The 24,592-nt window shown below is 44.8% G+C and overlaps 1 long non-coding RNA gene across 1 annotated transcript in view; it reads right to left on the reverse strand.

Moving 5' to 3' along the window:
* LOC133379659 (uncharacterized) overlaps positions 1-24,592 on the reverse strand; it is a 41,725-nt gene that overhangs the window by 9,411 nt on the left and 7,722 nt on the right. Inside the window, exon 2 of the long non-coding RNA XR_009761236.1 lies at positions 23,674-23,768. This is a non-coding gene — a long non-coding RNA (uncharacterized LOC133379659). The remainder of the gene's footprint in view (positions 1-23,673; positions 23,769-24,592) is intronic.

Raw genomic sequence — 24,592 nt, forward strand, 5'->3', positions numbered from 1 at the left:
GCTTTTCATTTAATTTCCATATGTGGGTCTTACTTTTCCTGCCAAAGACTACCACTTTAGTCTTGGAATAGTTTATTTCTAAATGTTCCTTCATACAGAAGGAACCCAAAGTTCTTAATAATCTCCTCATGCCTATTAGCGTGATGGAAATCAAAGCTAGATCGTCTGCATAAAGCAGCACCAAGAGTTTTCAGTCCAAAATCGAAGGGGGGAAAAAGGCAGGGCCAGTGAGTTCACTGACAATATTGTTAATATAGAAATTGAAGAGGAACAGGGCCAAACGGCAACCTTGGCGTACTCCTCTCTTTGTTGGGACAACGTCAGAAAGCAAACCATTTGCACCTAGCCTAACCCTAACGAACTTGTTGGTATGAAGTATTTGTAACAAACATAGCAGTCGTCAATCGATGTTTGTAGAGGCAAGTTTTTGCCAGAGTCTCTCTCTGTCAGTGAGGTCAAAGGCAGAAGTGATGTCGACAAAAGTAACAAATAATCCTCTTCTGTTATAACAGGAATATTTCTGGATTAAGTGGAGCCAAGTGAAGCAATGGTTCATGGTCGACTTTCCCTTAACAAATCCTGCCTGCTCTTCCACGATATTCATATTCTCAGTTGCCCAAGAGAGCAGTTTCCCCAACAAATATTTAGCATACAACTTCGCCGCAATGTCAATAAGGCTAATCGGCCAAAAAATTTTAGGATCAGACTTTAGACCCCGTTTATATATTGGGATCACTATGCTGACCGTCCATCCCTTCGGCAGACTGCCATGCTGGTTAATAAAGGTGAACAGTTTGGCAATCACCGGGCCCCACCAATCAGGATTGGCTTTGAATAATTCGGCGGGGATCATGTCCTCACCTGGAGCTTTTTTATTGGGGAGGGAGTTAATCAGGGGGCAGAGTTCTTGCGGGTCCACGGGGTCCCAGTTTTTGCACATCTGTAAGATCAGGGATACTGGAATGAATCGAGTATCCGTGGAGGGAGATGCCATGCGCCAAGCAAACAAGTCCTCAAAATAAGAACACCATTGGCCAGACGTAATTTGATTTTCTATGGAAAAATGATCTCCCTTAAACCCTCTCGCAATTAAGGTCTAAAAATTGGATGAGTTACTGTCCACTAACGCTAGAGCCAAGTCCTTCCATTGTTGGTGGCTGAAATTTGCTTTTTTCTCATGTAATAGATTTTTATAAGCCCTGCGGAGGTGTATATATAACCTAAAATTATCTGCTGAATCCTCCCTCCTTAGAGCTCTTATAGCACTGGAGAGTTTCTTTTTAAATTCTGACCATTGGTTATCAAACCACCCTTGTCATCTCTGACGAGGGTGTACGGTTGTCAACCTAGGCTTTAAATCCTCAATTAAGGTCTTATACCAGTCGAGAGGATCTACAGAGGATAAGAGTTGGTCATGGAGGGAAAGTATGACTGGAGAATGTAGATAAAAATTCAAATCGTCTTGAAGCTCCCCCTCCCACCGGATCCTTCTCAGACCACACAAAGAGGCTTTCCGGAGAAAAGCCACTAGGGACTTGGGAAGCAATGAACGGATAGGCATGTGATCACTCTCCGGTCTGGCCATAACAGTAAAAGTCTCAAAATATGACATTAGGGCAGGTGAGAGGATCATGTAGTCAATCACGCTCATTCCTCTAGGACCATAGAAGGTATGTAAATCTGAAAACAGATTGTTGGGAGATCCATTACAAATAAATAAATGATATTTGTAAAGGAGTGTGAAGAGCGAACAACCCGCTGCAGTTATTACAGGGTCTCGCGAGGACCTAGATGGATAGAAAGTCAAATCGTCCAAAGATAGACCCACTTTCACCCCTATAGCAAAATTATTTGGACCCAGTCTAGCGTCCCCAGCCAAGAGGATCAGAGGATCTGACACTTCCTGGTATATATAGGCCAGGGCCTGATCTAATTCTGTCCAAAATAAGGCCTGTTCTTCGAGGGAGGGGCATAAATGTTGATGAGAAATATTTTTAGATTCATCGACCAAATAGTTTGAATGACCAAAATGTTATTGGTAGCTGGTACAAGCACTTGCGAAATTTAAGTCTACTGAGATTAATATGGCCAGTCCTCCAAGCGGTCTGCTGCCCTTAGCTGACTTTATCACAGGGAGGGAGAAAGAGAGATACCCTGGAAAGGACGGGGAAATCAGGCAAGTAACCCAGGTTTCTTGCAAGCATAATATTTGGGAGTGAGAACAAAATTCTCTAAAAGAGGTGTCAGCCAATTTAACGAGCTAACCTGCTACATTCCACGAGGTCACCTTGAGCGCCAGCTGGTTTAAGACCGACCGGGGAGAAAGCAGTCACTGAGGAGGAGTTACGTTCGCACTATCTTGAGGCGATAACGGGTTCTGAGAATCATTAAGATGACTAATTACCTCACATAAAACTGCTGGTCTGCTAACACTGGAGATAGGAAAAGTCAAATGGGGTGCCAACACCATAGGAGGGCATTTTGATGAAGGACCCAACTCTGCATTCTCCAGAAATCTTAAGTCCGTCCAGGAGGGGGTAGTATGTGAATTCAAATATTCCCTGGCAGTCAATGGCAAAGAAGTAGGGCAGATAGCCTGTGGCCAGTATTGGTGTAACATAGGTTGAGCCTCCGTAGCTGGCTCCGGGAGGGAGTTACAGGGAGAGGAAGAGGACCCTCTCGTGCACAACTCCCTTTGGGTTTCTGGCTTTAATTACAGGGGGACTTCCGTTTGCATCATCTCAAACTGCAGGCGATGGGCAAGGGTTTGTAGCCTTGCAATAATATCCCATTGCGTAGTGACAGGCAAGGACCTAAAGTTCATGAACAGATCTCTTTCTTCCTCTATAAAAAAACTCATTACTTCTTCCTGCTGGCCGGCATCCATATCATGTTCAAAGTTGAGATGGGAAGACCAATTTGGGGGAGAAGGCCCCATGGGATTAAAATGTAATGAGGACGAAGGATCGATTTTCGGTGTCCAAGGAGGGGGAACATCAGCGTTCCCTGCAGTGGGTTGTGGAATATGTGAGGATCCACCGTGCAGGGGCTTTAATCACTGAAACATGGTAGCAGCAGGTAGGTCCTTATCCGACAAAGACGGTGATTCAAAGTTGACATCGTGATCAGGTCGAGAGCAAGATAAGATCTTCAAAGTTGGAATGAGTGGCTGCGGATCAACATTATTTCAAAAATGCCATTGGAGGGAAATTCCCTGCGAGAGCATTATATGCTTTTTTGAATGTAGAAAGCGGACCGTGGCCAGCTCTCTAAAGGTAAGCAAAACCCTAGTAGACATATTGGTATTGAGCAAATATTCAACCTTGCAGACATCAGCCGCCGTTATCTGCCTCAGAGACATCGAGTGGAACAGGTCAAGAATGTGCAGCTTCAGTCTGAATTGGGGAGCTCGAAAATTGAGCCTAGGGCAATTCAACAGTATGATTTTATTTTGAGTGTAATTTAAATTCCACAGTTGCTCTTTGTTTTCACAAGTGGGGAGTGTTGGAACTGTCGGAGGATCTATCTTAGATAAATGGGGTGATGTTAAAGGGGTCTCCACGGCTGGAGGAACTTCATGCTGCCTGTTTGAGAGACGAGGACGTTCGAGTTGAGAAGAAATATTTCTTTGGGGATCCCTCGATTTTGATAATGCATCCAATAGTTTAAACAGTTTGGAGAAGTTCATTTTCTTGCTCCTCAGTCACTTATAGTTCTTGACATTTTTTATTTTTTCCTGGTTACGCTGTTTTCTGCTTAGATCAACGTTTGCATAGCCTTGAGGAGGTCGGATTAACTTTAGGACCTGCAGATAAGGAACTACACAGGGCAGTTGGATGTTGTGTATAAAGTTTTTTGAATTCCTCCGTGAGAGTAGTGAGTAGACTATTGGATTCCATAATAAAAAATTTAATACATAAAATTTCACGCAGTATAAGATAAATGCGATCTGAGAGATGCTGATCTAGAGACTTATGCCGCAGGTAAGAGGTTGGGAAACAGAGTGAATCTGTAGGCACATTATAGGCTGCTTTAATATTTGGCACCACTGGAGAGTTACCTAGGTGTTCGTTTGGCCAGCTTTCAGCCTGGTCTAGTTCCTGGGTAAATTCAGAGTGAGTGGAAATGGCGTGTCCACTAAAAAATTCCCTTTCATATCAATAGACCAATCTAGGTTCACCTTATCAGCAGACGGAGATTCATTTTCACAGAGAGAGGTCCTTAAAGAATCGTTACCTTTATCATTTAACTTATCTTTGAGGGGAGTTAAAGTATCGAGTCCTTCCTTACTCCGAGAAAAGAAAGAAGTGATGTTTAGTTGATTTGTCATCCCAAAGGGCGATCTTGTTTCCTCATTTAAAGGGAGACCCAGAACTTTGTACATTTTCCTTGTGAGGACCATTTTATCTGCAGTCTGACTTTAAAAAGGAAAACAAGGCGAAAAAGTTGATAGAGTCCATTAATTAAAAGTCAAAGTGTAAAAATATCAGGCAACCTAGCAGTGCCACAGGTATAACTGTCCTCAACAAGGAGGTAGGACATGAATTACGTTGTATAAGTTTCCTTATCGAGATAGGTGTAGGTCGTTTGTGATCATTCCAACGTGGCATTCACAGAAGGTCTTTCCTCTCCCCCAAATCAGAGATTAATGGTTGATGAAGGATGAAAGCGACCCGGCCAAAACCACAGACTGACCCCCGGAGAGAGTTCTCCCAAGTTCTTGTAAGTTGGAGAATTTATAATAGGTCGTAATGTAGCAGATAAGTTCCTTATGACAAAAACGCCAGGAGAGAGGCAGCAGACAGACTATACGGCGCGGCCATCTTTATGACTGCTTTTAGTGTTTTTGTTTGCCGCCCTGGGCTCCTTCTGGGAGGAAGGGCAAGATATAAATAAAATAAACAAATATTGTGTGGAACTTTCATTTTGACTCCTGTTAGGTCCAAACCCAACACGCAAGTCGTCCTGTCAACCCCAACTCGCTTATTACACCCGGGAAGAGTGCGGAGTTGAGTGCAAATGAACCCACTATCAGAGATCAAGTAACACACGACAAAAACCTTTGCAAAGGGGACCCAATACTTACAAGCCGAAGCAGGCCAGCATGGGAACCTCGTTTATTGGTGTTCAATGGTTTATATAGGCTTACCCCGAAGTTTACAATATCGTGTTCACGTCACAAAATACAAAAGAAGCAATCGCCAACTATCATAGCTTTGGGGCATATGTAAGGAGGTAAAGGGGTACCGGGGGAAGGACAAAGTGGAAACATCAAGACTATCTTTCAGACTCCATGTCTGCATATTTCGCATGTCCTTGAGATAAGCACTATGCAGGAGCAGACAAAGACAACTATTGAGGGGAGGCCCAGCTGCAACCGGGCGCCCCCTAAACTGGAGACAGACATGATATTACTCTGCTTACATATCAAAGGAGTTGTACAAGTCAAGGATATGAGGGGCATTGGAATAGCGTTTGACATTTCGATGCAATGCACGTTTGTAACAATAAGCAAGGCCATAAGCACAAATAGGATAACAGAAATGCATAGTAGGGAAGTTTCCAGCTTAAACCGGCTTTTATTATGCGAGCCACTGGAATGTAGGTAAGGGTCAGGTCACCAGGAAATAAACCGACATTTGATATAAGAAATACAAATAAAGGCCACTTTGGTTCTATGTCCCATAAAGCCCAAGCTGGTTTAGATAGGACAAGTGAATTGTAGTTTTACTGGCACTGGGGGTTTCAATTTATCCCTAACAGTCCCCCCTTTCAGCCCTGAGAGACTGACTAGTCTCTCAGGTAGCTGTATTTCCCTGCTTGGGTTGCCAGAGCGGTCTTAAAGCCATTTCCATGTAAGTCGGTTGTGGTTTTCGGGAAAAGGACAGTGTGAGCTTGCTCAAACAGACCGAGGCCAATTGCATCAAATTAGGAATACATTGCAAACAACAGCAAACAGAAATCAACAAAGCAAGTACCATAACAATATAAAATAAAATTTTGTGCCAGTCAGGCCATGCTGAAAACCAGTCAGAAAACCCAGAGAACAAAGAGAAATTCCCAATGCGCTCTACGTCATGATAAATGTTCCCAATATCGTTGATGTGTTTTATGACATCAGCCTTGCTGTCCGTAATGTGGGTACAACATTCACTCCCTATTAACGAACAGACCCCCCCGTGAGAGCTCAATAAAAAGTCCAGGGCGAGCCGGTTTTGCAAAACTACAGTTCTAATTTGCCCTTGTTCATTTGTAAGATCTGAAAAGGAAATAGCCGAATCATTCATAAAACGTTCAAAGGCTTGAGACAGTTCTATGAGTTCCTGGTATGTTTTGGCTGTGCCATACATTGGAAAAAATCCTCTCAACACTGCCTCCCCTGTGCCTCTCTTATTACGGCGGCGCAAAGTGGGCAGAGTGGGGGAAACCCGGAGCCCTGGCACCACCCTTCCCAGAGTGCAGGTCCAGGAGCCTGATACTGGTAGTTTCCTTACCGCTGAGTGTCCACAAAGCCACCAGAGTCCAGCTGGGGTTTGATGGTCCACTAAGTCCGTGAGGAAAGGCACCAGATGATGGTCTGCAAAAGTCAGCCGCAACAGATGCTGCCAGATGGATAACCAAGTCAAGCCCTCTGCTCTATGTGTTCCATTCAAAAATGTCCAATTACCCGGGTTTGTAGAGTAAATCAGGCCATCACACATCATCCCACCCGTCAGCTGGCTTCCGCTGCCTACACAGACTGATCTGGCGATGGGCCCGCTTAGAACCAACCCCCCTTCTAGTTCCTGTGAGCTGGAATGTAAGGCAAAGGAAATATATTCTTTCAGCGGCAAAGGGGCCCCAGTCAAGGGGACTCCAGCCTGTCCATGTGGTGGTGTGTGTGCACAGACATAACAAGTACCCTTCTTAGGAGCTGTTTCTTCCATTAAGGCAACAAACGTATTACCATCCCACCCATCGCCTATTTTTGTATTTCATTGTTTAAACCCACCTAATGTCTTTACGTTCTCTTTAGCCTGTGTTACCTGTTTCTGTACGGGTTTCTGAGCGCTCAGTTTATCATTCAGCCACGCATAGCAAGACGGTATACTGATACCCACACAAAACTTTTGTTTTTCTGTTATCCTGGGCTGAATTCTATTATCTTGTATCTGAAAAGTAAGCATGTTATACTCTGCTCTTATGGATTTTACATCTACATTAGGGGGGCAACCATAGTTAGGCATAGGGCGATACTGTCTGCACCGAAGTGCAAGTCTGATGGGCCATTCAATTTCCACTCGGATACAATGTGCTATCCAGCTGCCTGTGTAGTTATGTTGCAATATAACAGCTGCTTTATGGCACAAACGTCCCGCAATGTCAGCCTTCACCATTCCTTCCTTTATCTGGTCCACATCATACAGGAAGGGATCTGGACAGTCCTGTGTTTTCGGAATTGTTCGTCCAAGATCTTTCAGATAGTAATAGTCATTGTCACTGCATATTTTCACATTGGAGGGGCAACATAAGGGCCAGGCATGATGAATCAAAACACCCACAACCCACAAGTAGGCAGACATCCTCCATCCTTGCCGGGGCATTTCTGCGTTGATGTTTACTCGATGTCTGCGTCCTGGAAAGGGAGTGGAGCTGCCTGCCACTGACCGGTTTCTTCGTTCCTCTGCAAGCGTATTTTGGGGACCTGGGGAGGTGGAGGTGCCGCTACCACAGCAGGCTTTACGTGGGAATGATGTATCCACGACTTCCGTCCTTCCAGGAAGATGGCTGCTTGTGTAGTTAAAAGGACTTGATGTGGCCCTGTGTATCTTGGCTGCAAAGAATCGCCCCTCACGAATTTCTTTGCCCAAACAAAGTCCCCGGGACAGTATGGATGCACCTGGTCCTCAAGGGGCACCGTCTTGGTGGATCCCGCAGCTTTCCACAGTTCACGGAGTCTATTCTGCAGAGAAAGATACTGGGATCCAGTTATGTGATCCCCCCCCAATAGTGAAACATCCACATTTGGCAAGCTCCCCCCTTTTGTGGGAGGCCTGCCATACATTAATTCAAACGGCGAGAGCCCTAAGGCTCGGGTAGGGCGGGTGCGCAAATGGAAAAGAACGAGAGGGAGTACCTGAGGCCACCTTAATCCTGTTTCCTGAGTATACTTAGCCAATGCCGTCTTAATTTCCCGGTTCTGTCTCTCCGTCGCCCCGGACGATTGTGGATGATAAACAGTGTGAAATAGATGTTTGATTCCCAGACCTTCTTCGACTTTTGCCAAAATCTGTCCTGTAAAGTGTGTTCCTCGGTCTGAGTCTATTACTTCTGGAACCCCGAACCGCGGTATCATTTCTTTCAGCAGCAATTTGGCCACCGTTGTGGCAGTGGCATTTGTAGTTGGGAATGCCTCTACCCATGCTGTTAAAGGACATACCATGACCAAGAGGTGTTTCTTCCCTTCCGCTTTAGGGAGATCAACAAAGTCAATCAGAATGTGTAAGAATGGTGCAGCCGGTACGGGTCTACCCCCTTGCGGGGCCCTGTTTGGTAAAGCTGGGCCGTTTGCTTGGCAAATGTGACATGCTTTCACTATTGCACCACATACAGGTTGAATTCCGGGAGCATACCAAAAGCGTGTGATTGAGTCCACTAACGCGTGCGTACCATAATGGCCTCCATGGTCGTGGAACCATTTCGCTGCTGTGTGGTACAGAGCTCTGGGAAGGCATGCTCGACCGTCGGGCATAGTCCATAACTGTTGTTTCAGGATCGCTCCTAGCTCCATCCATCGCTTCAATTCCTGTGGGGGTATTGAAACAGATACAGGCGGGACAAAAGCAGTGGTTGCCAGCGCCAAAGTCGGCATGCTTATAGGAAGCAATGCCGCTTGGCGAGCAGTTTGATCTGCCAAGGCATTTCCTAGTGTCACAGGATCTTGCTCCTTGGTGTGTGCTTTGCAATGGACCACCGCTAGCTGTAAAGGTTCAAGAATAGTTTGTAACAACTTTTGCACGAGTTCCAGATGTTGAATTGGTTTTCCCCCTGCAGTTGTAAACCCCCTGTATTTCCACAAATGAATGTGACAATGTATAACCCCGAAAGCATACCTGCTATCTGTAAAGATAGTCACCTTTTTACCTGCTGACAACTGACACGCTCTGGCCAGCGCATAGATTTCTGCTGCTTGCGTTCCCCACCGTCCTGGGAGAGCTGCCGCCTCTACCACATCCCATTGTGTTGTTATTGCAAAACCTGTGTATCTTACCCCATCCTGGTAGTAGGAACTGCCGTCCGTGAAGAGAATGACATCTGATTCCGGTAGCGGTTCATCAGACAGATCAGGTCTGATCTGCAAGGTGGATTGCAAAACGTCTACGCAGTCATGGTCTGGGAAGGGCGGAGGCAATTCGGGCAGGAGGGTGGCTGGGTTTAACGGTCCGCAACGTTCAAACCGCACGTTAGGATCCTCTAATAGCTCTGCTTCCAGCTGTTGCTGCCTCTGCGCTGAAAACACTTGCGTGGTACCTTTTCGCAGCAAAGCCGACAGTGCATGCGAAGTCCAGACAGTGGTGGAATGACCGAGGGTCAATCCTTTCACCTTGGTCAAAAGTAAAGCTGCCGCAGTCAGCGTGCGTGTACATGTAGGAGTTCCACGAGCCACATTGTCAATTTGCTGTGAATAGAACGCCACTGGGAAGTGACTGGGACCGTACAGTTGTGTTAGAACTCCGCTAGCTACCCCCGACCTTTCATGAACAAACAAATGAAAGGGTTTACCGTAATTCGGCGGTTTCAAAGACATCGACGTAGCTACACTTTGTTTTAGTAATTCAAACGCCTTTTCATTGTCCCGGCTCCATTGTATCAAATCAGGAGCTTTACTTGCAGTAAGTGTGTGTAGCGGTTTGCTCAATTCTCCACAGGATGGCAGCCATGGTCTGCAAAATCCAATCAGTCCCAGGAACCCTCTTAGCTGTCTCTTTGTCTTTGGGAGTGGACAATTCTGTATGGTGGAAACGCGCCCGGGATCCATTTGTCGTCCCTCTGGCGTTAAAATGAACCCCAAATACTTAACTTTCTCTGATAGCCACTGAATTTTCTTTGGGTCGATTTTATGGCCCCTTGAATGTAAGTATAGCAGAAAAGCCTTACCGTCTTCTCGCAGCGCCCCCTGGTGTCCATTTGCAATCAAGATGTCATCAACATACAAGACAAGAACTGATCCTCCTTTTGGGGTGAACCCCTCGAGGTAGTCCCGTAGACACTGGCTAAACACCCCGGGACTATCGCAGTATCCTTGAGGAATTCGGATCCATACGAAAGAGCGCTGGTCCCATTCGAACCCGAACAAATGCTGCGAATCTGGGTGGAGAGGGATGCTGAAAAAGGCATTTTTTAGATCAATGACGGTAAACCACTTCGCGTCCCATGGGATCTGACTGATGATTGTCACTGGATCTGGAACAACAGTGTGTAAAGGGATCACATACCTGTTTACCGCTCTCAAATCTTGGCAAAATCTCCACCGGACTGGATCTCCGGGTTTCTTTGGGGGTTTCTTTATTGGTAGTATAGGAGTATTACAGGGGGTCCGCTGCGGCCGGATGACTCCTTTTGCAATAAAACCTTCAATTATGGGGCGTATGCCTTCTCTTGCTTCTAATGACAGAGGATACTGGGCAACGTTTGGTGGCGGGAGGAATGGCATTACCTGAATCCTGACAGGGCTTACCGATCGCAGCAATCCCACATCCGTATCCTCTGTACCCCATAAATCAGGTGGCAGGTCAGCGAGATCTTCTGGTAAGCTGTGGCCTATATGTTTGTGATTAATTGTGTTCCCCACAGGCACCCCCAATACACTCATCAATAAACCCACCCCGTCAGGTGTGCAGGTTAAGGTAGCCTCCAGTTTACATAACATATCACGGCCCATTAAAGAAATAGGGCATGAAGCAGAATAGAGAAAAACATGGTTAAACCTTTTATCACAGTATTTTACTTGCAATGGTAACGTTATGCACATAGGTGTGGGGTTTCTGTCTACCCCCATTGTCATTTTCACTTCTTTACTTAACCAATTGTCAGGTTCAACATTTATCAGGGAGTACGTGGCTCCCGTATCCACCAGAAAAGTCACCGGTTGTCCCTGCACATTTAAGGACAGTCTGGGTTCTTGGATCGGGAGAGAGAGAGAGAGAAAGAAACCTGCCAGAGACATAAGATTCATTAGCCCCGCTCCCAGCCCCTCCCTATCCACATTTAGTCATTGCTGGTTCACTGGGCGTCCGCCGTACTGATCCCATGAAGCCGGTGTCTGTTGAGCGGCAGGTGGAGGTGGGGGCGGAAAATCTGCGTTCGAACCAGTAAAATCTGGGTAAGAAGGGTTGTTAGGGGTGTACTGCGCGTCCCCTGTCCTCCACGGACAGTCTTTCTTGAAATGAGTGTACTCTCCACATTGGAAACAAGCCCTATCTCCCTGCCATGAATGCCTCATCTGTCCCCTTCCTCTCTGGTTTCCGGCTCTCAGCCCCCTCGGAAAACCTCTTCCCCTGCCTCGAAATCCTCTATTTGGTGGCTGGCCTCTTATTGCAAGAGCCAGCATTTCAAAATCCTCCTTTTTCTCCTTCTTTCTACTTTTCTCCTTATCTTTGTCCCACACAAAATCTGCTACTTCCAAAATCACAGTCACAGCCTCCCCCCCCATCCGGGTCTGAAATTCAGAAAGTAATCCCTCACCGCTGGCTGCGCTTGGTGAACAAAATTGGCAATGAGGGTCGGATGGTCCAGCACGTTTTCTGGGTTCAAATTAGTATAACTACGTGCTCCCTCTAACAAGCGCGACCAGAATTTTCTGGGAGGTTCGCTGGCTTCTTGTTTGATCACCATAAATTTAGCTTGGTTGGGGGGTTTCTGTGACATTCGCTCCAAGTGTGTCAAAATCCTATCCCTATCGGTCTGCAGCTGAGTGCGGCGAGGCTGCGTCCAGTCTCCCGCTGCCCAAGCTGCAGCCGTTTGCGCTCGGTCCGACCAAGCTCTATTTGTTGCCGCTTCCGCAGCCCAAGCAGTCTCCATTGTCCACAACCTGCTGCGTTCTTCACCTGTCAGTACTCTTCTCAACAAATGCTCCACATCCGAGTACGTCGGATTGTGGCTTTCAAACAACCTGCCTAACAGTTCTCTGATTCTCCTTGGCTGTTCCCCGAAAGTTCCAGCCATTCTACTCCATTCTTTTAAGTCCCATTCCAACCAACTCTTTAATTCAACCACCTCAGTACGCTGGATACCCACGTGGCCATCCACGTACAGCTGATCATGTACAAGCAAAGGCATCTCCAACGCTTCTGCCTCTTTCCTTTTCTTTTCCTTTTTTCGCTTGCGCGTGTCCATGCCCCCTGAGGCCCCCTTCTCTTTCCCCTTTTCGTCTGTCTCATCATCTGATACAAATGAAAAGGTCCCTTCCTCCGGATTGGGATCCCCGCCCCTGGGAGCTGGTAGCGGATCCGGAGCGGAGGGTATTATAGAACGATTCAAGACCGTTGTTTTACTTGACGTGTCGTCATTAAAATAATGAGGAGGGGGTTCCTCAATGGACAAAGTTCTCACTGCCATCAAAGTAAGACTATCCCATTTTTGCGACCCTATTTTCCATAGGAGCCAAAATTCCAATTGATCCGGGTGGGTATCCCCAATCCGTTTCCGCACTCCCAGAAGCAGAGCGGTTTCAAAGGACCCACCCCTCGGCCACCGTTCACCCGGCACCGACACTGCAGTCATCCGCGGCCACTCCTCCTCACAGAGCTCTATCATCTTTCTCTTTTTCAGGCCTCTCCTTCACACTGGCAATTCCTCCTCTTGCCACAGCATACACATGATTCCCAAAGGGCTGTCCTTTACCGGCATACTCCCTTTATTTCCCATGACGTCTGATAACGGGTTTTCCTCAACTGTGCTTTATCCCCAAAGTGTCAAAGCCGCCCGCTTTTATTGATAACCGAGAAAATCTCGTGGCGCCTGTTATCAAATTAAGGGGTGCAATGGCAAAAAGGGGGTCCGCACAAGGGATCCCTGACGAGCCCCCAATTGTTAGGTCCAAACCCAACACGCAAGTCGTCCTGTCAACCCCAACTCGCTTATTACACCCGGGAAGAGTGCGGAGCTGAGTGCAAATGAACCCACTATCAGAGATCAAGTAACACACGACAAAAACCTTTGCAAAGGGGACCCAATACTTACAAGCCGAAGCAGGCCAGCATGGGAACCTCGTTTATTGGTGTTCAATGGTTTATATAGGCTTACCCCGAAGTTTACAATATCGTGTTCACGTCACAAAATACAAAAGAAGCAATCGCCAACTATCATAGCTTTGGGGCATATGTAAGGAGGTAAAGGGGTACCGGGGGAAGGACAAAGTGGAAACATCAAGACTATCTTTCAGACTCCATGTCTGCATATTTCGCATGTCCTTGAGATAAGCACTATGCAGGAGCAGACAAAGACAACTATTGAGGGGAGGCCCAGCTGCAACCGGGCGCCCCCTAAACTGGAGACAGACATGATATTACTCTGCTTACATATCAAAGGAGTTGTACAAGTCAAGGATATGAGGGGCATTGGAATAGCGTTTGACATTTCGATGCAATGCACGTTTGTAACAATAAGCAAGGCCATAAGCACAAATAGGATAACAGAAATGCATAGTAGGGAAGTTTCCAGCTTAAACCGGCTTTTATTATGCGAGCCACTGGAATGTAGGTAAGGGTCAGGTCACCAGGAAATAAACCGACATTTGATATAAGAAATACAAATAAAGGCCACTTTGGTTCTATGTCCCATAAAGCCCAAGCTGGTTCAGATAGGACAAGTGAATTGTAGTTTTACTGGCACTGGGGGTTTCAATTTATCCCTAACACTCCCATTTCAGCTATTTGCAATGCAGAGATCATAACATCAATGTACCCTATGGAGTTGCTTTCTTAGTTCTTATCCCCGCTGAAATTAAGGGCCAAGTCAGACGTGCATGTTTACTAAACAAGTGTTCACTGGTTCAGCTGTTAAGCAGAGCTGGGGTAAACTTTTAATATTAAATTAAGCACAGAGGGGATGCAGCAAAACCCATCCCCTTCCCTACCGTGCCTCCCCAAACCTTGCCGCTTTAAGACATTTTCCCCCCACCCCACAGCCCAGATCTGATAGCAGAAGGGAGCTAGTCTGGAGAGCAGTCAAGCATGGTGAAGTAAATCTGGGGGGGGGGTCACTCCTGCTTCTTACATGTGCCATTAAAAAGAAATTAAAAAACACCCCCACTTTATAACCAAACTGGTTACACCAGTTAGCAAAAGCATACCTCTGGTTTGTCCCTAAGTCTATGGAGAGGCCACTCAACAGGCACATCTTTGTCCTTTGTTACTCTCACCTCTTCTTCCTTCCCTTTCTCTGTTGTTTCTTTCCTTATTAAAAATAAAAATGGGGTTGTAAGTCCTCAGGGCAGCAATCTGTCTTTTTTCCTTATGCAAGGCCAAAGTGCCATTTCCACTGAGAGTACAATATAATTTAAATAATAAACGCTAGGTGTGGAGAACTGCGGGGCGGGGAGGGAGAAGGACTGTATTTCTTTAATGCACCTTCCTGGGGGGGTACTATCCTCCATTCTACACCACCGCTGTGATATATCTGAGCATACACTTCGGCTCTTATCTCTTCTTCGAATCATGTTCTACACTTCCCACCCAAATCATTGCCAAAGGCCCTCCTAACTGCCTGAATACTAAGATGTAATTTATCTAGGCCTAGTGCCCTATCAATTTTAATAGCTTTAATTACCCAACTGTCTGCTTTGATTAAATATAAAAACCTTTTAATATAACTCACTACTCCCTCTCAATAAGCACACATGAACAGAAATATGATGCTGCCTAGTTAACTCTACAGTAAATGGCAGATGCTTTCTGATCCTTAACCATTAAGTCAAATAGTCCAGTCATAATCCTAGGAGTTTCCTTCCTCCTCCTCCTCTTTTCTTTTTTGCAAAATACATCAGTGTAAAGAGTCTCATGCTTTCAGTTGTATCACAGATAAATTAACGATTCAAATACTATTGCTACAAACACAGAGAGTACTTTTTGAGCACTGTCAGATCTTTGAGCATGAAGGATGTAAAAGGCACATCCCTTAAGTGCATGGTTTCAAGTTAAAACAAAACAACATTCTCTAACAGTGCAATCCTACATGTGTCTACTGGGGATGGAAAGATCTGTAAGTTTCAGTCCTCTCCATTCCTCATTTTTCCAGTCTTAAATTTGGTTCTGCACATCTCTGCAACAATTCGCTTTTTTAAAAAATCCTCATGAAAAACCTCCAGCATTTTAGTGAGAATTTATTCTACTAAACACATATTTGTATGCAGTTTTGACACATTTTTGCAAACATTTATCCTAATGTAATGCTTTTGTGTGTGTTATTTTCACCACTGTATTCATTTTTATGCACACTTTCCCATAATATATACAATTGTGTAAACGTTGGTTGGAGAACCACATTGCACAATTTGGATAAGTACGAATTTCAATAAATGTCTGTGTTTTGGTTCTCATATCCTTTTGAAAAGTGCAAATTTGATAGATTCAGTTTTAAATGCAAACTGAATCAAATTTCTCACCCAGAAACAACACTCAGCATCCTTAAGAAATGACAGTTCCCAGGATTCTTTGGGGAAAGCCATGACTGTTTAAAGTGGCATGATACTGCTTTAAATGTACAATGTAGATGGGGCCTGTGATTGGAAAAATGAAAAACTGAGAGAACTGAAACTGGCAGATCCTTCTATCCTCAGGGTCTACTCAAAATCTAGGTGGTATCAAAGGCACACGAGCAGATGCTCATCAGAAAGTTGAGCAACTTAAACGAAAGTAGGGTAGGCAGACATATGAAGCCTCACTCACCGTGTAACTGATGAGTGGGGCCTAGTTGCAGTCGGAGGCGAAGCTGCTGCCTCCATCTTCTGTAAGGGCAAAGTCGCATGTCGCATCTATTACGCATGCGCGATGTGCAGCATGAGGGGGCGGGGCTTAAGGGCCTATTTAAGCCCAGCCGCCCTTTCCTACCCCCTCTTTGCTCGCGCGACGCCCACCCCGCCCTCCCTCTTTCATGGTGTGCCTAGGGGTCGCTTCGGGGCCGAGTAGGAATTTTTATCCTGCCCACCCTAGTTGGCGGGCAGTTTTTTTGCCTGCTCCACACTATGGGAGCGGGAGGAGATCGGGTTAGGGGGCATTGCGATCAATAGGTGGTTTTGGCTAATTTGGCTAATTTGCATTGGAGGTTAATGCCCTACCGGGCAGATTATTTTAGCACTAGTGCGGGAAGGTGCAGGAAGGGAAATAGGTAAGGACAGCTAGGTGGCCCCCTTAGGCACCTTTGGAGGTGATTGGCAGTTTCGGAGGCCTGTGTGTCAGAGCTTTCCGGCTTGAGGGCAGGATATGGGCTGCCTCTGGGGCCAACTTATCTCATCTACCCAAGGGTTATCCGGCCCCGGGTGGGGATGACGTAGGAAGGCCCCCCTACTCACCTACTAGGTGTGGCCTGGGTAAAGGTAAGCACATGGGCTTGCCCTTCCTCCGGCAGAGGCTGGTCGCCCGAGAGCTGTGTGGCAAGATACTTGCTTATAGACAGTTCCCGCACCTAGGTTTTCCTTCTGCAGGTCACTTTAAATTGGGTTTTTGTTTAATGTAATTTAATAAAGTGGCCCTTGTTCAACCCAAGCTGATGTCTCTGTGTTTTATTTCGCCCCTTGACTGCAAATAAAGTGATGGCAAGGTATTCATTTCATTCATTCATTCATTGGTGATCACTCATGGTCGAGTAAGATTGTCTTCCAAGAGAAGGTCTTTAACAGTGGGTCTGTAATTGACTGTGGAGGCCAATTCTGGATCCACACAGCCTCCCACAGTGAGGACATAGGTTTCCAGATGGAAGATGGTCACGATGAGGATTTGTTTGACGTGCCTTCCGCTTAGCTTGTTTGTCCCGTTCGCCCTGTATTCGTGTTTCTTCAAAGTCCATAGCACCTTTAGCTGACCTCCATTTGGGACGTTCATGGGCTAAGACTTCCCAGTTCTCAATGTTCATGTTACATTTTTTTAGATTTGATTTAAGAACATCTTTAAACCTCCAATATTCTGTTTTCTATTCTTAAGTTGGGAGTAAAGCAGCTGCTTTGGAAGGCGATGATCAGGCATTCGAACAACATGGCCAGTTCAGCGAAGTTGATGTTGAAGGATCATTGTTTCAACACTGGTAGTCTTTGCTTCTTCCAAAAGGCTAACATTAGTCTGTCTGTCTTCCCAAGTAATTTGCAGAATTTTCAAGAGGCAGCATTGGTGGAATCTTTCAAGAAGTTGGGAGTGGCGTTTATAAATGGTCCATGTTTCACAGGTGTACAGTAAGGTCAGTAGTACAATGGCTTTGTAAATAAGCATTTTGGTCTCCCTGCGAATATCCCAATCCTCGAACACTCTACGATTCATTCGGGAGAATGCGACACAGAGCTCAGACGATGTTGAATTTCAGCATCAATGTCAGCTTTTACAGAGAGATGGCTGCCAAGATAGGGGAAGTGATCAACGTTCTCCAGTGTCACACCATTAAGCTGGATTGATGGTGCTACAGAGGGACTAGTTCGCACCTGTTGATGAAGCACTTTGGGGTTTTTAATGTTAAGTGAGAGCCCAAGCTTTCCATATACTTCTGCAAAGACATTTAGGATAGTTTGAAGATCTTTCTCTGAATGTGTGGAGACTACCTTATCATGGGCATATTGAAGTTCCATGACAGAGGTTGACATTACCTTACTTTTTGCTTTTAGCCTACTGAGATTAAAAAGCTTTCCATCTGTTCGATATATGATTTATTTATTTATTTTATTTTATTACATTTTTAAACCGCCCTATAGCAACAAGCTCTCAGGGCGGTGTACAAAAGATAAAAACAGGTTAAAACAAATAAACATGAAAACAATACAATATAAAAATATATATAAACAAAATTAAGACAAAGACAAATTAAAGTAGAATTTAAAATGCCTGGGCAAAGAGGTAGGTCTTTACCTGGTGCCGAAAAGATAACAAAGAAGGCACCAGGCGTATCTCATCAGGGAGGGCGTTCCATAACTCGGGGGCCACCACCGAGAAGGCCCTAGCTCTAGTTATTACTCTCCGGGCCTCCATATGCGTTGGAACCCGGAGAAGGGCCTTTGACATCAGGCGCAGTGAACGGGCTGGTACATAGCGGGAGAGGCTTCCACCAGGTATTGCGGTCCAATGCCGTTAAGGGCTTTATAGGTAAGAACCAACACTTTGAATCTGGCCCAGAAACATATTGGTAGCCAGTGCAGCTGGGCCAGGACAGGAGTTATATGATCATATTTTTTAGTCCCGGTAAGAACTCTGGCCGCAGCATTCTGCACCAGCTGAAGTTTCCAAACCGTCTTCAGAGGTAACCCTACGTAGAGTGCATTACAGTAGTCCAATCTAGAGGTTACCAGAGCATGGATAACTGTAGCAAGGTTCTCCCTGTCCAGATAGGGTCGTAGTTGGGCTACCAGCCGAAACTGGTAGAACGCATTCCGTGCCACCGAGGCTACCTGAGCATCCAGTGACAGGAGCGGATCTAATAAGACCCCCAAACTATGGACTTGCTCCTTTAGGGGGAGTGTAACCCCATCTAGGGCAGGTCGGACATCAACCATCTGGGCAGAGAGCTCAGCAACAGCATCTCAGTCTTGTCAGGATTGAGTCTCAGTTTATTAGCTCTCATCCAGTCCATTATCGCGGCCAAGCAGTGGTTTAGTACATCAACAGCTTCACCTGAAGAAGATGAAAAGGAGAAGTAGAGCTGCGTATCATCAGCATATTGCTGGAAACGCACTCCAAATCTCCTTATGACCACACCAGTAGGAAGCTTCCCCTCAATAAGGTGTAGAATCATAGCAATGAAGATAGCAAATAAGGTAGGAGCAATGACACCTTGTTTTACGCCTGATCCAACTCTGAATGGCTCTCTCTGAAAGCCATTGTTATCCAAAACTGTCACTGTCATGTTGTCATGAAGGAGTCGCAAAATATTCACAAATATATCAGGGCATCCAGTTTTCAGAAGGATGGTCCAGAGAGCAGTTCTATTCACAGTATTAAAGGTCTTAGTCAGATCAATGAACGCTATACATAAAGGTCAATTCTGCTCCGGCCATTTTTCTTAAAGCTTGTGCAGTGAAGATCATGTCCACTGTCCCCCTGGAAGAGTGGAAATTATTTTGAGATTTGGGGAGGACATCCTCTGAGATCGGCAGGAGGAGATTTGTGAGGATCCTTGCAAGGATTTTACCTGCAGTAGCAAGAAGAGAGATACCTCGATAGTTCCCACAATCTGTTCTGTCACCCTTCTTAAAAAGGATGATAATTATGAAGTCTTCCAGGATCTCCTCCTTCATCTAGATTTTTTCAATGAGCTTATGAAGTTGTTGTGTAAATTCAGGCCCACTTTCTTTAAAGACCTCAGCAGGAATCCCATCAGGTCCACTAGCTTTGTTGCTCTTCATTTGATTGATGGCTTTACTGACTTCATCCAAGTTAGGGGATACGGCAAGCTCATCTCTAGTTTGTTGTGGAATTTGCAAGAAGACCTCACCAGCCACAATAGAGTTACGATTAAGGAGGTCATGGTAATGTTCTTTCCAGTGCAGTGCAATAGACTATTTATCCTTAAGAAGTTTGGTACCATCCATTGAACATAAGAGATTTGTACTGTAATTTGTTGGTACATTGATGGCCTTTGTGGCATTAAAAAAGCCCTGTATGTCATGAGCATCTGCAAAGTGCTCGATTTCTTGAGCTTTCTTTATCCACCAGGCGTTCTTAAGATCTCTAGTTCAGTTAGGGTTAGGGTTAAATTCTGTGTTAGGTCTAGGGTTAGAGTTAGGTTCCAGGATAGGGTTAGGGTTAGATCTAGGGCTAGAGTTAGGTTCCAGGTTAGGGGTAGGTTCCAGGTTAGGGGTAGGGTTAATTTCTGGGTTAGGTCTAGGGTTAGAGTTAGGTTCCAGGTTAGGGTTAGTGTTATCTGGGTTATGTCTATGTTTAGAGTTAGGTTCCAGGTTAGGTTCCAGGTTAGGGTTAGGTCTAGGGTTAGAGTTAGGTTCCAGGTTAGGGGTAGGTTCCAGGTTAGGGGTAGGGTTAATTTCTGGGTTAGGTCTAGGGTTAGAGTTAGGTTCCAGGTTAGGGTTAGGGTTGAGTTCCAGGATAGTGTTAGGTTCTGAGTTAGGGCTAGGTTCAAGGTGAGGATTAGATTCTTCATTAAGTTCCAGGTTAGGTTTCGATCACTCTTAGGGTTAGCGTTAGGGTTAGGGCTAGCGCTAGGGTTAGGGTTAATTTCTGTGTTAGGTCTAGGGTTAGAGTTAGGTTCCAGATTAGGGTTAGGATTAGGTTCCAGGTTACAGTTAGGGTTAGGTTCCAGGTTAGGGTTAGGGTTAATTTCTGGATGAGGTCTAGGGTAAGAGATGGGTTCCAGGTTACAGTTAGGGTTAGGTTCCAGGTTAGGGTTAGGGTTAAATTCGGGACTTCAATAAATGGTAACCTCATGCCACAGCAACAATATTACATTAGTTCCAAAATTGCCATGAGAACGGATCACAGGGATGCATCTTAATGTCCAGTGTACTGGACATTATACTAATCTACCCATTCCTCCTGGGCTACATGATTGCTCATGCTCAGAATGTCTCTCTCTTTCTCTCAATATTCAGAAAGCTGGATCTAAGTACAGTACATTTTCACAGCCCTCCTACACCACCCCTCCAGTTGTTCCTAAACCATGCATATGGTGCCTGACAACCACAAGATATTCCACTCTCTCATTAAATAAAGTTGTTAAAAAGTCACTCTCTGCAATGTTGAAAATGAAGCAGCAGCCTTGTGCATGATGACACACTGGCCAAAGGCTGCATTTGAAGTGAGCTTTACATCGCTGTTCCAGGACAAATACTGCATATAAATGCATACAATACTTCTATGGGCTGTATGCTCTTGTGACATCTAATAGCTTTAAAGTGATCAACAATCCTTTCCATAGCATGCCAGTTTGGCCCCCAATCCTGCAAATAATGAGGTGTCTTGCTTCATGCAACCCAAGATGACAATCTGCCAGGAAATTCTTCTCTGCACATTGCATCAGAATCAGAATTGTGTGCAATAGGTCTACTCAAATGTGGATAGAGTTATTTGTATATGTAAACTTTGCAGGCCTGTTGCTAGATAATCATTTTTCCCCCTTGGGAACTGTACATTATCTGGAGTGAAGCAGTTGCTCCAACAGATTCCCAGGCAGTAAAATTATGTATTTTTCTCCAACCACAAACAAATATTTAGAACACATTTTAATTACTGCAATATACATTCCTATGCTCATTATTACAGGAAATTGTGTTATTCATTTGTTAAACAGCCCCAACACAAGCTAGGGTAGAGCTTTGCTTGGCATAGTGCAAAAACCTACTTTATAAACATAACATGTATTTACCAACATGTTATTCCAGTGTGACCCACTGAACATGCTGGATTTGAAAACTAGGATCCAAAGGAGTATAAAAGCACACCATCCCGTTTTTCTGTTCAGAAGTTACTCTGCATAAGATTCCCTCACATTTCTCTTTAAATACCCGAAGTTCAAAAAATGCTTTGGGGGATTAGGCATGAGAGTAGCTTAAAGAGAAATATTGGGTGAGGGGAGAGACCAGGTGTGAACCAGCAGCAGATTGCTTGTGTATTTAAAATGATTTCGTGGCAAATCCTCATCTGCAGTTTGCTGCTTCTAGGAGGCACCTTCTGATCTGAAGAGGAAATGAATGGGGAAAATTGGATGCACTCACAGAATGTGTATGCACATATGACTGGATCCCACCTAGACCTCAGTTCAGTGGATGGCCTCAACACAGCTTTGGTCCCATCTGCATTAAGCATCTAAAGCAGTATTATACCACTTTAAGCAGTCATAGCTTCCCCCAAAGAATCCCTGGAACTGTAGTTCATTAACAATGCTGAGAGTTGTTTGGAGACTCCATTCCCCTCACAGAACTACAATGTCCAGAGTTCCCTGAGAAGAGGGATTGACTGTTTAAACCACTCTGGAAACTGGAGCTTTGTGAGGTGAATGAGTATTTCATAACAACTCTCGGCACCCTTAATAAACTACAGTTCCCAAGATTCTTTGGGGGAAGCCATGACTGTTTAAAGTGGTATGATATTTCTGCTTAAATATGACTGTTTAAAGTGGCATAACTGTATAGTGCAGATCGCGCCAGATCTGTGTCACATTGTCCTTCAACCTTACTTCCCCATCTGTCGAAAACTGATGATGATTTCATCAATGTTAGTTTGATAGTACCATCAACGCACATGGTGCTTTATAGAGTAACATGAGAAAAAGGCAGCCCTCTGCCCCAAAGAGCTTACAATTAAATTTAGAAATGGAAGTGACAAGAGATAACAAAGGGTGGGTGTGGTGAGGTAAGAGTAACAGGAAAGGGCAAGGCAGTTACATATAATCATTCAGCTGGTGAAATTTTCAACTCAGTGCATGATGAGTTGAAGAGCAATCAGGGCACACAATAGAGTGATGATTCATCAATCACTTCCCCATCCAGACAGTTCCAACGTGAGTTTCCCCTTGAAAGGTCAAAAGGGAAACAATCCGATTGAGAGATGTGTTGGAGAGACCAAGTAAAATTTAACTCAGATTTTTAAAAAATATTCCAACATCATATATAGTAATACCAAGTATTATGTATCTCCTCCCCTGGTATGTTTGCATTGATGTCAACACAGCTATATTATTTCCCTTAGAGCTTTTACTTTTTTTTTTTAAAGCACACTTCCCAGCAATTATTTAAAAAGCATTTTGGAGCTCCCTCAGCACTTCACATATCATATGGGCTGCTCAAGAGGGTGAAAAGCAGTTCAAACAGAACAGCACTGCTGCCCTTTGAGATATGCTCAGTTGACAGGTATCATTTAAAATCTGATACTATGTGCATTAAGGAAGCACAGAGTGCACAAACCTTCTGTTTGTGCCAAAAAGGTTTGCCATCCTCTTTGTCTCATAGGGAGCACTCAGACCCTTAGTATGAAAAGTCCTGAGTTCCTTGCTTTACAAAAGCACTTCTAAACTGTATGTGCGCACATGCCTTGGACAAAGGATGGGCTTCCAGGTTAAGCATCCAAACCATGTTCTAGTTTTCCAAACACTTCAGGTATGAGTGTGATGCATGACTTGAATAAGAGGGATACTCCCCTCTCCTGGAATATTCTCTTGTGACAATAGTGAGGATATGGAGGGGGGGTGGATGGAGGGGGCAGAAAAGTCTGTGAGAAAGAACAGAAGGAAGGAACAAGACTCTTTGTTATGTCAGAATATTTTTTGTCTTTAAAAACAAACTACTGTACAGTAACCAAAAACAATTCAGAGGTCTTAAGTGCTCTATGAGAGCGAATGTAGCATAGTGGTGGTTAGGGTGTTGGACTACGACCTGGGACACCAGGGTTTGAATCCCCACACAGTCATGAAGAGCACAGGGTGACCTTAGGCCAGTCACTGCCTCTCAGCCTCAGAGGAAAGCAATGGTAAACCATTCTGAATACTGCTTACCACAAAAATCCTATTCATAGGGTCGCCATAAGTTGGAATTAAGTGCTCTACAGGCAGCTTTTTGGATAGCCTCACTTTCTGCAAAGCCCATGGACCTAGAAAGAAATAGGAAAACATAGAGCTATATGATACAGAAAAGCTCAGAAATGGCAGAGCAACATGAAGCTTTGTGAGGGCCCTGATCTGATGCAAAGAAGTTTATTGACATTTTGGTTCAACTCAGGAGAGGAGAAAGACCCTCAAATCATCCTGATTTGCCCCATACACTGAGCCAACACACACCCTTACTAGAAACTACAAACTACTTACTAATATGCAAAAAACCTTGCAGTTTAAGAACATACCTATAGCCGACTTCCGGGAAGGGTGACTTCGCTTGTGCCTGCTTTTGAGACGGGCTCCCGCCTCAAAAGAAGCTTATTCAGATATAAATCAGTCAGAACATTTTTTTTTTGACTGATGAAATTTCTCCCGGGCAGGGAGAAACGTAGAGATCAACCTCAAAAGCCTGTTTTTGTTGGGAGGACTGGATTTCATTAATTTATGAGAAAAGGTCCAGCCAGCAATGCCGGACGGACTTCCGAACAAGCTCTATCTGATTAATGCGATACGTTTATCTTTTCTTCAAAGAGAAAACGGACTAACAGGCAAGCACCCTTCTTTCTATTATTTTTTTTACTTGGTTTAAATTGTTGCAGCAAAAAGAGATTTGTCAAATGAATCAGCTTTAAAGAACTTCTGGGTGAGCTATAACTCTTCTCTGTTATTCACGAAATTAACAGCTTATCTCTGTTTCTATTGCAAAAAGCTGTCCTGGAAGTGCATTCTAAAGATATAAACAGAAGAGGGATTTCTATTCCGAGGAACATTATATTGTCTGGGACTATTCTCTTTTTGGTCTATTTTATTTTGACGAATC

The sequence above is a fragment of the Rhineura floridana genome, chromosome 3, assembly GCF_030035675.1.
Source record: "Rhineura floridana isolate rRhiFlo1 chromosome 3, rRhiFlo1.hap2, whole genome shotgun sequence".
NCBI lineage: Eukaryota > Metazoa > Chordata > Lepidosauria > Squamata > Rhineuridae > Rhineura > Rhineura floridana.